Genomic DNA, 12,141 nt, shown 5'->3' with positions numbered 1-12,141 from the left:
CTATTTTGAATTTAAAATTGCATTTTTTATTTTCAATTTTGTAGTTCAAAGTTAGACTTCTGACAGACATACTTTAGAGCTAGAGATCCAAATTGTCGAATTTCAGGCTTTGTAGACTTTAATGGTCTAGTTTTGAACAAACAAATTTTAAGTAAGAGGCAAGAATAGGGTACCGATATCCGAAATTCGTAAACTCATTTTCACTATACAATTAAATTAAAAAAAAACATGGTTTCGCATTATCTCTAAACGGTGCGAAATCGGATGCATCGATAAGATAAGTGCCTCCAATTTGTGAATGTATCACCCGTCATGCAATATGACATATGTGGTATCATTGCCAATGAGACAATTATACACCAGAGGAGACCAAATTACAAAGGTGTAAGCAACTATAGGTTACTGTACGGCCTTTGATAATGAGCAAAACTCAAACCGCATATAATCTATAAGAGGCCCCGACATGACAAAATGAAGAACGATTTAAACCGGTTAGTATAAAAATAAGGAGATGAGGTATGATTGTTAATGAGACAACTATCTACCAAAGTTCAAATAAAGTGGATGTATGCAATTATAGGCAACCATACGGCCTTCAACAAACCCATACCGTATAGTCGGCTATAAAAGGCCCCGACATGAAGATTATGAAACAATTCAATTGAGAAAACTAACTGCCTTTTTTATAACAAAACAATTAACGAAAAACAAATATGACAGATATTAACCAACGACAACCACTGAACAAGATGCTCCTAACTTGGGACAGACACATAAAAAATGTTGCGGGGTTAAACATGTTTGCAGGCGCAGCCTCCCCCTTTTACCCGAGGTTAGAAAGAAGTAGAACAGGGAAACATAAGAACCAACCATGAAAATCAGTTGAAAAGGCATGATATAAGCGGGAGGTTTGGCTTGCCATAAATCCAGGATCAACCCACTGTTTTTTCTTAAAATGTCCTGTACAAAGCCAGGAATATGGCAGTTGTTATCAGACAGTCTGCTTCTATGTATGTTGGCGTTTGCTTTTGTTGTAGTTTAGTGCTTCTGTTGTTCCGTTGTTTTCCTCTTATAGGTGATGTGTTTCCCTTGGTTTAAGTTTGTTACCCGGATTTGTTTTTGCTTAATCAAATTATGACTATTGAACAGCGGTATACTACTGTTGCCTTTATTTATGACTCATCAAATTGATACAAAGCAAACAAAAAACCCAACAAAACCATGTAAAACACGAAGAACTGATTCGAGAGTATTTAGATGACTGAAAGCTAGTTTTAAGCAAGTTGCAACTAATAAAAAAATAATGTACACAAGACTAAAATCCGCATTCAGTCGATTGTTACAACTCACAATACTAGGGAATACGACAGACCAGACGACAATTCGAAAATCTGTATTTCTAAGACTGCCAGAACATTTTGCTTCAAAGTTTAGACACCGATACATTATCAATTATGTATTGTGAAAATAGTAAAATACCAAAAATACGAAACTCCAAGAAAATTTTAAACGGGAAAGTCCCTTAAGAAATGACTCAAACACATCAAACGAATGGAAAACAACTGTCATATTCCTGACTTGGTACAGGCATTTTCCTTATGTAGAAACAGGTGGATTGAACCTGATTTTGTAGCTAGCTAAACCTCTCACTTATGATTTCAGTCTTTCTTTCTCATAAGACTGTTAAGAATAAGATGTATCAATATTTATATTAAAATTCAACATGAAAGTTGTAATTTTGAAACTCATCTAACATTGTGTCTAATTAGTAAGTATTTAAGCTTTGAACAAAATAAAAACTACGTTATTGTTATATGATAGGTAGTTAGACGAAATTCATTATTTGAAGACCAAAACGACGCTCTAGTGAATACAATATATTGTGACTTTTTGTGTCGCAAATTTGCTGTCCAAATGATTTATACCCAAAATGAGTCTGCAGGTTGCACTTTGTAAATTCAACTGTTTCACAAACCACACTTCTTTTGGGGAGATATTTATTGATCATAGATATTTTGTTTTGTTTACCTACTGATAGATATGATATCTATGTTTCATCTCATAGAGACACAACTTGTGAATTCTACTAGTATAAATACACATAGATAGCGGCCAAATTGAATTCTGAGGAAGACCTAAAGTGAATGAAGGGGTAGTACAGAATTTTAGTTTAAGTTTAAACTCAAATGTTCGAGGCATATAAATATTAAAAATATGCCGAACATCAGTATGTTTTGACCTTTGGACGAAATTGTAGTGCTTATGAACTTTGCATTCTAGGATATATTTGTTTACGAAACTTCATATTACACATAGCACAGTTTTAGTCGTTAAAGGAGTTCCTATGGGAAATTGCATTTTCTTTATTAACAACCTGCAACAATAGACAATACAATTGAGAATGGAAACGGGGAATGTATCAAAGAGACAACAACCCGACCAAAAAGCAGAAAACAGCCCACGGCCACCAATAGGTCTTCAACACAGCGAGACAATCTCGCACCCGGAGGCGGGCTTCAGCTGGCCCTTAAACAAAAAATGTGTACTAGTTAAGTGAAAATTTGTTAACAACATGTAAATCTTTCAATCGTACTTAGTCATAAAAGGTGTGAAGAAAATTAACAGACACTTCCAAAGATTTATCAATTATACAAAATGTTCTAAGGGAAAATAAAACAAAAAAGAATAATTAACGAACATGTATGACTGTTGTGACACCTCAACCTAACCATTTATATGATTAAATCGGTCTGTCTGATAACAAATAATACTTAAAAGAACGTATTGTAAACTAGTTTAAAGGGGAACTAGTAAACCATTTCCGAGGGGCAATAGAAAACTTACAAAAATACAACAACCATAAGGAGACAGACAAAAAGAATCAATGCAGCACCACTAGGAAAAGAAAATATCAAGCAGCAATAACCCCAGGAAAAACCGGTAGCGAACCCTGAAGGCTAGGCAGTTCTTCGTTCAAGAAGATACAAAACGACTGAACGAAAACAGTAAAAAAGAGGCGGAGTATACCAATGGACATTCAAAACTCATAAGTCGAAGAAAAACTGACACGCCATAGCAAAAAAACGAAAAACGATGAAAAGACGAAAAAGTCTACAAAGCATTACATGGAATTTATACTGAGCAACACGAACCCCAAACTCCGGTGCTCCGGAAGAGTAGCTTCTGCACAACATGTGGCAACCGTCTAGCTACACATGCAAGTACACGTCTAAGTCGACAATGTCACAATCTAGGAACAAGTGGACGTGATTGTGGTTACAACAATTGGAACATATCCGTGGTCATTTGTTTCAAAGATACTCATGACTTCAATTTTACCACTTAGATCTCGTATTTTAACAGTTGTAACTGGCAACTACCTATCATGAAAATCATGTTAGGAAACATAAATATGAAATATCGTAACAACTGGAAGATACTTCCTATTGAGGCGCTGCTGGAATGTTCCTACTTATAGTATTGGTCAATACAGATATTACGAAAAAACTTTTAATTCAACAAATAATTTCTACAATTATACAAAATGCTCTAAGGAACAATAAAACAAAAAAGAATAATTAACGAACATGTATGACTGTTGTGACACCTCAACCTAACCATTTATATGATTAAATCGGTCTGTCTGATAACAAATAATACTTAAAAGAACGTATTGTAAACTAGTTTAAAGGGGAACTAGTAAACCATTTCCGAGGGGCAATAAAAAACTTACAAAAATACAACAACCATAAGGAGACAGACAAAAAGAATCAATACAGCACCACTAGGAAAAGAAAATATCAAGCAGCAATAACCCCAGGAAAAACCGGTAGCGAACCCTGAAGGCTAGGCAGTTCTTCGTTCAAGAAGATACAAAACGACTGAACGAAAACAGTAAAAAAGAGGCGGAGTATACCAATGGACATTCAAAACTCATAAGTCGAAGAAAAACTGACACGCCATAGCAAAAAAAAGAAAAACGATGAAAAGACGGAAAAGTCTACAAAGCATTACATGGAATTTATACTGAGCAACACGAACCCCATCAAAAAGGGGATAAACTCCGGTGCTCCGGAAGAGTAGCTTCTGCACAACATGTGGCAACCGTCTAGCTACACATGCAAGTACACGTCTAAGTCGACAATGTCGCAATCTAGGAACAAGTGGACGTGATTGTGGTTACAACAATTGGAACATATCCGTGGTCATTTGTTTCAAAGATACTCATGACTTCAATTTTACCACTTAGATCTCGTATTTTAACAGTTGTAACTGGCAACTACCTATCATGAAAATCATGTTAGGAAACATAAATATGAAATATCGTAACAACTGGAAGATACTTCCTATTGAGGCGCTGCTGGAATGTTCCTACTTATAGTATTGGTCAATACAGATATTACGAAAAAACTTTTAATTCAACAAATAATTTCTACAATTATACAAAATGTTCTAAGGAACAATAAAACAAAAAAGAATAATTAACGAACATGTATGACTGTTGTGACACCTCAACCTAACCATTTATATGATTAAATCGGTCTGTCTGATAACAAATAATACTTAAAAGAACGTATTGTAAACTAGTTTAAAGGGGAACTAGTAAACCATTTCCGAGGGGCAATAGAAAACTTACAAAAATACAACAACCATAAGGAGACAGACAAAAAGAATCAATACAGCACCACTAGGAAAAGAAAATATCAAGCAGCAATAACCCCAGGAAAAACCGGTAGCGAACCCTGAAGGCTAGGCAGTTCTTCGTTCAAGAAGATACAAAACGACTGAAAGAAAACAGTAAAAAAGAGGCGGAGTATACCAATGGACATTCAAAACTCATAAGTCGAAGAAAAACTGACACGCCATAGCAAAAAAAAGAAAAACGATGAAAAGACGAAAAAGTCTACAAAGCATTACATGGAATTTATACTGAGCAACACGAACCCCATCAAAAAGGGGATAAACTCCGGTGCTCCGGAAGAGTAGCTTCTGCACAACATGTGGCAACCGTCTAGCTACACATGCAAGTACACGTCTAAGTCGACAATGTCACAATCTAGGAACAAGTGGACGTGATTGTGGTTACAACAATTGGAACATATCCGTGGTCATTTGTTTCATAGATACTCATGACTTCAATTTTACCACTTAGATCTCGTATTTCAACAGTTGTAACTGGCAACTACCTATCATGAAAATCATGTTAGGAAACATAAATATGAAATATCGTAACAACTGGAAGATACTTCCTATTGAGGCGCTGCTGGAATGTTCCTACTTATAGTATTGGTCAATACAGTTAATACGAAAAAACTTTTAATTCAACAAATAATTTCTACATTTGAGAGTTTTACAAATATCGTTAACGTTAATGGGTATGGGATATCATGTTTCCATAAATTCATGCAGTTGGTATGATACTTCCACAATAAATACCTTAACTAGTAGAAAATGACAAATCTGAACAATTTAAAATCTTTCTCCCTGTTTTATAATTATTAGCTATAAAAACTGTTACCTGCAGACATCGGGCAGGCCACTGCAAACTCTCACACATAGAGACAACTGAAACATTAAGACTTCTGTGAATACTGTTTGAGATTTATCAAATGCATCACTGCATATTGAGCTAAATATGAAAGAACAACCGGTAAAAAGGAGCCAACATTTGACTTTAGTCACATATCAGAATGGTGAATAAGTGTACGTGTTGTAGGTCTTACTAATAAAAGAATTTCAAGTTAGATTTATCAAAAATTAAGCTGATTTAATAGACGTAATCAATACATTTGCAATACAATAATAACACTAAGAGGCAACATATAAGGGGCGGATATTTATTGTCTTTCCAAACTTATATGATTTGGCAATGACAGAAAACGGCAAGTTATACAATTGTTCAATATGTACAAAATAAAAAATCTTGAACAATTGATAAACCAAATTTTCTGTATGTGCATAAAGGTCAAATCCCGAAGTGTTGAGCAACTTTGTTGTTTTTGAAGTCAAGGTTAGTATAATTGGTTATATAATTTATTCCAATGTAAATTCAAATGAAACGTGTAGCTAACCCAAGATTCGTCAAAGAGTATTGGCCTCTTTCCACTAGTTTATTTATCGGTAAGAGGCAAATAAGAAAACGTGAAAAAAATTGTTTAATAATAATAATTCATTACGTACCACTTAAACGGATCTTGAATTACTTTGAAGGCATAACATGAATACAAATATTTTGAAGGCATAAATAAAAAATATACAATGCACCATCAAAGTAATTCAGGTTATTCAAAATTTGCAAAGACATTACTAAAACTCAAAATAGTTGATTAAGTTATAATCAAAGTCTTTGTCAGAAAATTAGTTAATGAATGTATTAACGACTGTAACTGCACTTTTCACTAGCAAAAATATCTTAAGTTTGTATTTGAGATTTTGCTATATGATAAAAGAAAACTTCTAAAATTGATGTATACTTAAGGAGCCAATACATATTTGGAACAGTGTAATACTTTGTAATAGCAGTTTTTTTTTTCGTTTAGACGTGAATATGTAGTACATGTATAATGAATGAACGTATTGATATTTTAAATCTTTCGTTTTTGCGGGATACTACTTAGATGTAAATCACACAACGACACTTTTGAATACCGTTTGGTCAAGTATTATAACCACAACAAGTTGTTCGATATTATTTAATGCGTTTGCCAGTCTTGATACTTTTTTACCAGAATGCATTTGCTGCATAAAAGTTACTGTCGAAATGATTTATAAAGACTATATTTGATAGATTTATTGCATAAGACATACTTTTATATCGGTTTTCTTTGCATTGGTATCTGTAGTAAGAATAACGAGAGTCGCCATATTTATGACACTATTACAGTTGATTTGAGAAGACAAACAATGTTACAGTTCCATTTTGTAGAAGTTCATATTAACCTATCGGTTCTCTTGAAACTACATTGTCCACTTGATTTATCTCACCATTATTAAATATAGTTTCGTGAATTTGGAAATCAACGTACAAACTTTTTGAAGTAAAGTCTAATGAAAATTGATATATCTGCTAGGCCAGTGTGTTATGATTGTTTAACTTGTGATTCATTTTTATGCCTAAATAACCACTCATACTACATCTCCTTACTTTTATATTGATTAAGAACTGTTTCATATTTACTTTTCAAAAAGTTACAATATGCTGAAATATTAAAATTAAGTTGATGTCAATAATGCATTAGAGATATAAGTCTGCGTTTACAGTTAGGTGAAAGTTCTAATTTACATTGATGAAACTTCATAGTTCATTCATTTTCGATTTTTCTGTACAGGATTTCCTTTGATTGTTTAGAGGTTATTTTGATAAGCACTCTTTGTTTCAAATAATTTCCGTGATTTATTCATTGTCGATCCTACAATGGATTATAGTTTCTGTAAATTGATGTTAAGTTTTATTATTTTAGAGTTTGATTTAATTTCATGTGTTTACGGAGAAGCAGGTGTTTGCCGTAAGAAAGTATGGTAATGTAGAAATTATTTTGTTCTTTGTTTTCATCAGCTTACTGGTGTATCTCAATATGAGCATGTATATAAATATTCCTATGATTTAATGTGTCATTATTCAATTTATTTATTTTTATCTGAAGTACTACAGTCACTGTGTTTATAATCGTTATCAGTTTGATAACTTTTATTGGTTAACCTCTGACACCACTAAGCGATTTTCAGGTTTATAATCTTAAAATCGATCTGATGTTTTTTTACAATTCTGTATTATCGTTGTAACTTCTTATAACGTGCTGTTCAATTACAGTGTAAATTAAAGTTCAATATTCGAAGTACTGTTAATGTTATATTACTACGAACAGTTGTGAAAATGAAATATGCGCTTTTTCATAAAACTACTGACCAAAATTACCAGAATTGTGACAGACGATTAAATAGAGGATACAGCCCTTGATTTTTTTTTATTTCTGCCAAATTGAAATCAAACATCATTGTTTAACGAAAATTTTAAAAGTCTACACCTACAAATCCTTCATTCTAAAAAAAATGTTAAAGTCAATTGGGAAGAATAAATATCTGGCCTTTAATAAAATAAGGATTTTTTTCGTAACACGATATTTGAACGATGCTTCAAGTTTTAAAACATGTGGAAACGTCTTAAGCTGTTACTTTTGTGGTGTGTGTGGTGTGTTATTGGTTACTAAACCCTAGACAGGCACTTGATGAGTTGCAATGGCCGGATATCTTTAAGCAGTCTACGTTCTGTTTACCTAAACTTAAAATGATTTGTCGAAAGTTTTTTACCAGTTGTTTATAGCCAAAATGTTGTTGAGGAGAAAGCATTTGATATACATAAAGCTGCAAAATTCGAGAAGACTTATTGCTGAACGGAACGGAAATGATTTCTGCCCCGGTAAATGATAATAAGTTTACATGTAATAGTAAAATTTAGAACTGAAATGGGGAATGTGTCAAAGAGACAACAACCCGACCAAAGAGCAGAAATCAGCCCAAGGCCACCAATGGGTCTTCAACACAGAGTGAAAATCCCGCACCCGGAGGCGGGCTTCAGCTGGCCCCTTAACACAAATGTGTACTAGTTCAGTGAAAATGGACGTCACACTTAACTCTGAAACATATAAATGAACTAAAATTGAAAAAAACATACAAGACTAACAAAGGCCACAGACTCCTGAGTGTATTTTTACCATGTTAACCATGAACATAGATGTGAAGTAAAAATATCCGATTATAAATTGCATGCGTCCGAATCGCTTCCTGATTTACTTTCATTACGAACGCCCAAATTAAAGAAAATTAAAGTCAAGTACAAACACCTGAGAACGTGAGGAGCTTTATGACCAAAAAGGACCAAAGTGGACATAAAAATAAATAACATAGACCTAAATAAAAAAAAAATAGTCGAAATAACTAAGTTCAACCTTGAAAGGTAAGACACAACGGTTGGTTTTTTTTTTAGTTTTTAGGTAATTCAATATTCCTATTCCTGTGGTTTCTAGTTTAAATCATTGCTTCTTATGAATATAGTATAGTAGAATACTCATAATTAGAATCATTTTTAATACTATTTTTAATGTACTAACATAAAAAATTTCACGGCACATGTTAAAGCTAAAGCCTTTCAAAAGTTTAGGCTAGAGAGTTTCTGATGAAGATAAATCCCCAAAAAGCGCTTCGGACTCACGGAAATTGTTTGTTTTCAATTTGTAGTTTCAATTTCGAATTTGCGTGATTTGATATTATTAAAAAAGCTGAGATTACACCTTGGAAATTACCAAATGCATAAATACACGTTTTGATAAGAAATGAAGAAAATAAGTCACGATCTCATCTTAAATTTAAGGAAATGTGAGAATTCAGCCAGAAGTAGTTAATTAAACACGTATTTTTTTTGTAGGCGTGGGAACGAATATGTGGACGAACAATACTGCTGTGCAAACTACGAAATAAAAAATGGGACTTGTACAGGTAATTGTTTTAAAATTATTATAAAATACATCCTGCCCATGAAACTGAATTGAGTACTTTGTGTCTAACATCTGTTTGTCGCACCAACGTTTGGTAAAGCGTTAAGTTCGGGGATTTTAGTTAGTTTATTGTCCATTTTAAAGAAGCATGGGACTTGATATGTGAATAAATTATATCAAAATATATTAACAAGATATAAATTATGATTGTCTATGCCAAATACATCATTTGGATTTAGAATTATAAAAAAATCCATTATATTTTACAATTACATGGCAGACACAATTGGTCAGAATATCGAAAACTATGAATTAAAATTTGAATCAGTGCTGACAATGTTACTTCGACGTAATGAGTACTTACAACATTTAAGTGTGCTTAAATGATGGCGAAAATCTTATTTTCTGTTATATATAAGCCTTATGGGAAAAGTTGTTGCTTAGTAAATCAAAAATATTGAATCGTTGAAAATACTTAAAAGTTGCAGTTAAATTCCCTTTTCTATAAATGTTTCACGTGAAACACTTGTTTATTTGTACGGAAACATGTTGCATGTATGTGGGTTTCTTTTCTTGCTGCGTTATTTAAATTGTTATTTCCTCTATTTTCAGTATGTGAAAAAGGTTTCATGTCTAAAGATGGAGGTAGTTGTCAGCAATGTAGAAGGGAAAACTATGGTGCAAAATGCCTCCATTCATGCAGCTGCACGGAACACCAAACGTAAATATTACAAATGTTATCGCTAAGGCTTCTATTTCTATAATAACAGAGTACACAATGTACAATAAGTGATATTGGACAAAAGAGATACAATACATTATTATCTAGTGTTTATAGTATAAAGAAAGAAAGGAGGTATAACTGGAGCTCTTGAAATGCTAAATAATGTAGTTAAAATATTCCAGCCTTTTAAATTGATGTTTTTGTTCTCAGTTTTGCATAAACTGCAACATGTGCAAGTACATTTAAAGCCCTCATAATAATATAAGACCAAATATCAAAACTACAAAAATTGGTATCTGACTGACTAATATCTAATGAACATTGATATTTGAGAGAAGTTATATCCATAATGGTAGATTTATAATACTTTTTCAGTTTCATTTTTTTTATGATATGTTGTCATTCAATGGACGTAATTTTGTACATTCTGTTGCGAATTAAACCCTTAAAGAAAACGTGTGTGTTCTTTTGATTCGAACGATTTTGTATATAACTTAAATTTATGTTACTAGTCATTTGACATGGGCATCTTGGTTAGAGTATAGTATACTATAGTTGTAATGCTTATCTATCATTATTAATTATTATTTTTTCAAAGTTGTTTTTGGAGATAATATACATTCGGTGTTGCCAATATTTGAATAACAACCATATATTTTCTTTTATATAGATGTCACCATGTTTTGGGGTGCATTACGTTGCCGTCTACAAGCTTGAAAACAACTTTCAAAGGTTGGTTATTACTTTATCACTGAAACTAAACTATTTATACCCCGAAGAACGAAGTTCCGTAGGGTATAACGATTTTGGCCCGTCTGTCCGTCTGTCCGTCAGTCCGTCCGTCCGTGAGTCCGTCAGTCATGTTCTTATCATCGCAACTCCTCTGTAACCACACAACAGAATTTCACGAAACTTTGTAGGTAGATAACAAGAACATACTATGTAGATGTGCATATCGGTAGGAAATTATGATTCCATTTGTTTTTCTAGAAGTTATGCCCATTTGAACATAGAATTTTGGCCTTAATATACTACTGCAACAGTTTGTCATTGCAACTCCTCTGAATCCACACAACAGAATTTCTAGAAATTTTGTAGATAATTAGGACATACTATGTAGATGTGCATATCAACAAGAAAGTTTTATCAGTTGACTTTTGTAGCAGTTATGAGTCTTTGAATTTAGGAATCTGGTGAAATTTTGTTTACCAAGTGACAATGTGGGAGCGTGGGGTATGTTAGCGTGCTCACATAGGTTCTTTAATTTTTATATCAATGTACGCTGTATTACTTCTGTTATTTAAATAATTAGATGTCTCTATTTATATATCTTTTTTTTTTTTGTACTGTCGAAAATTGTATACATATAGGGTTAGTCCGTCAATTATGATCACGAATTACATAAAACATGAAAACACAAAAGACGCAAATTTGTAATTGCAGTTTCAGAAGAAGCAAAAAACTATTCAATGTGGACTTTTCGTTTAATTAATGAAATGTATACAATTTTATCTGATCAATAATCTATTTTTATTACAATGTATTACCAATATTTTGATAGATTGAAATATAAAAAACTTTATTTAGAAGAGGAAATCTCACAAGAAAAGTATTTTTGTGTAAGTTTGTTTTGGTTTTTTTTTATGATTTTTGTTTTTTTAAGGGGATTCTCTGTTAAAAATTTTCCTTTTGTCTGTTCCTTTTTTAATTTTTGTCTCTGATATTTCATTCATGTTTATATAATTCTTATAAAATTTTAAAATTCGGCACAGGCTGCATCTTGGAATCAAATTACCAAATAATAAGATTTCTTAATTTGCTAATACAGCAATGAAATTAAACACAACTATCAATCTCCGAAGTAGCTATTATCATTAGAAACTAAGTGAAAACCAAAATATTTTTGCAGAGGAAAATGCGAAACTC

At 32.6% G+C, this 12,141-nt stretch overlaps 1 long non-coding RNA gene across 1 annotated transcript; it reads left to right on the top strand.

The window, feature by feature from the left end:
- The first annotated feature begins 7,392 nt into the window (after positions 1-7,392).
- On the top strand, positions 7,393-10,206 carry LOC127715372 (uncharacterized). Its single transcript, XR_007988362.1, has 3 exons — positions 7,393-7,518; positions 9,422-9,492; positions 10,104-10,206. It is a non-coding gene; the product is annotated as an uncharacterized LOC127715372 (long non-coding RNA).
- The last annotated feature ends 1,935 nt before the right edge of the window (positions 10,207-12,141 follow it).

Source organism: Mytilus californianus, unplaced genomic scaffold (genome assembly GCF_021869535.1).
Source record: "Mytilus californianus isolate M0D057914Y unplaced genomic scaffold, xbMytCali1.0.p SCAF_9, whole genome shotgun sequence".
Lineage (NCBI taxonomy): Eukaryota > Metazoa > Mollusca > Bivalvia > Mytilida > Mytilidae > Mytilus > Mytilus californianus.
The sequence above is the reverse complement of the archived record's forward strand: the minus strand, read 5'-3'. Positions and strand labels throughout refer to the sequence as shown.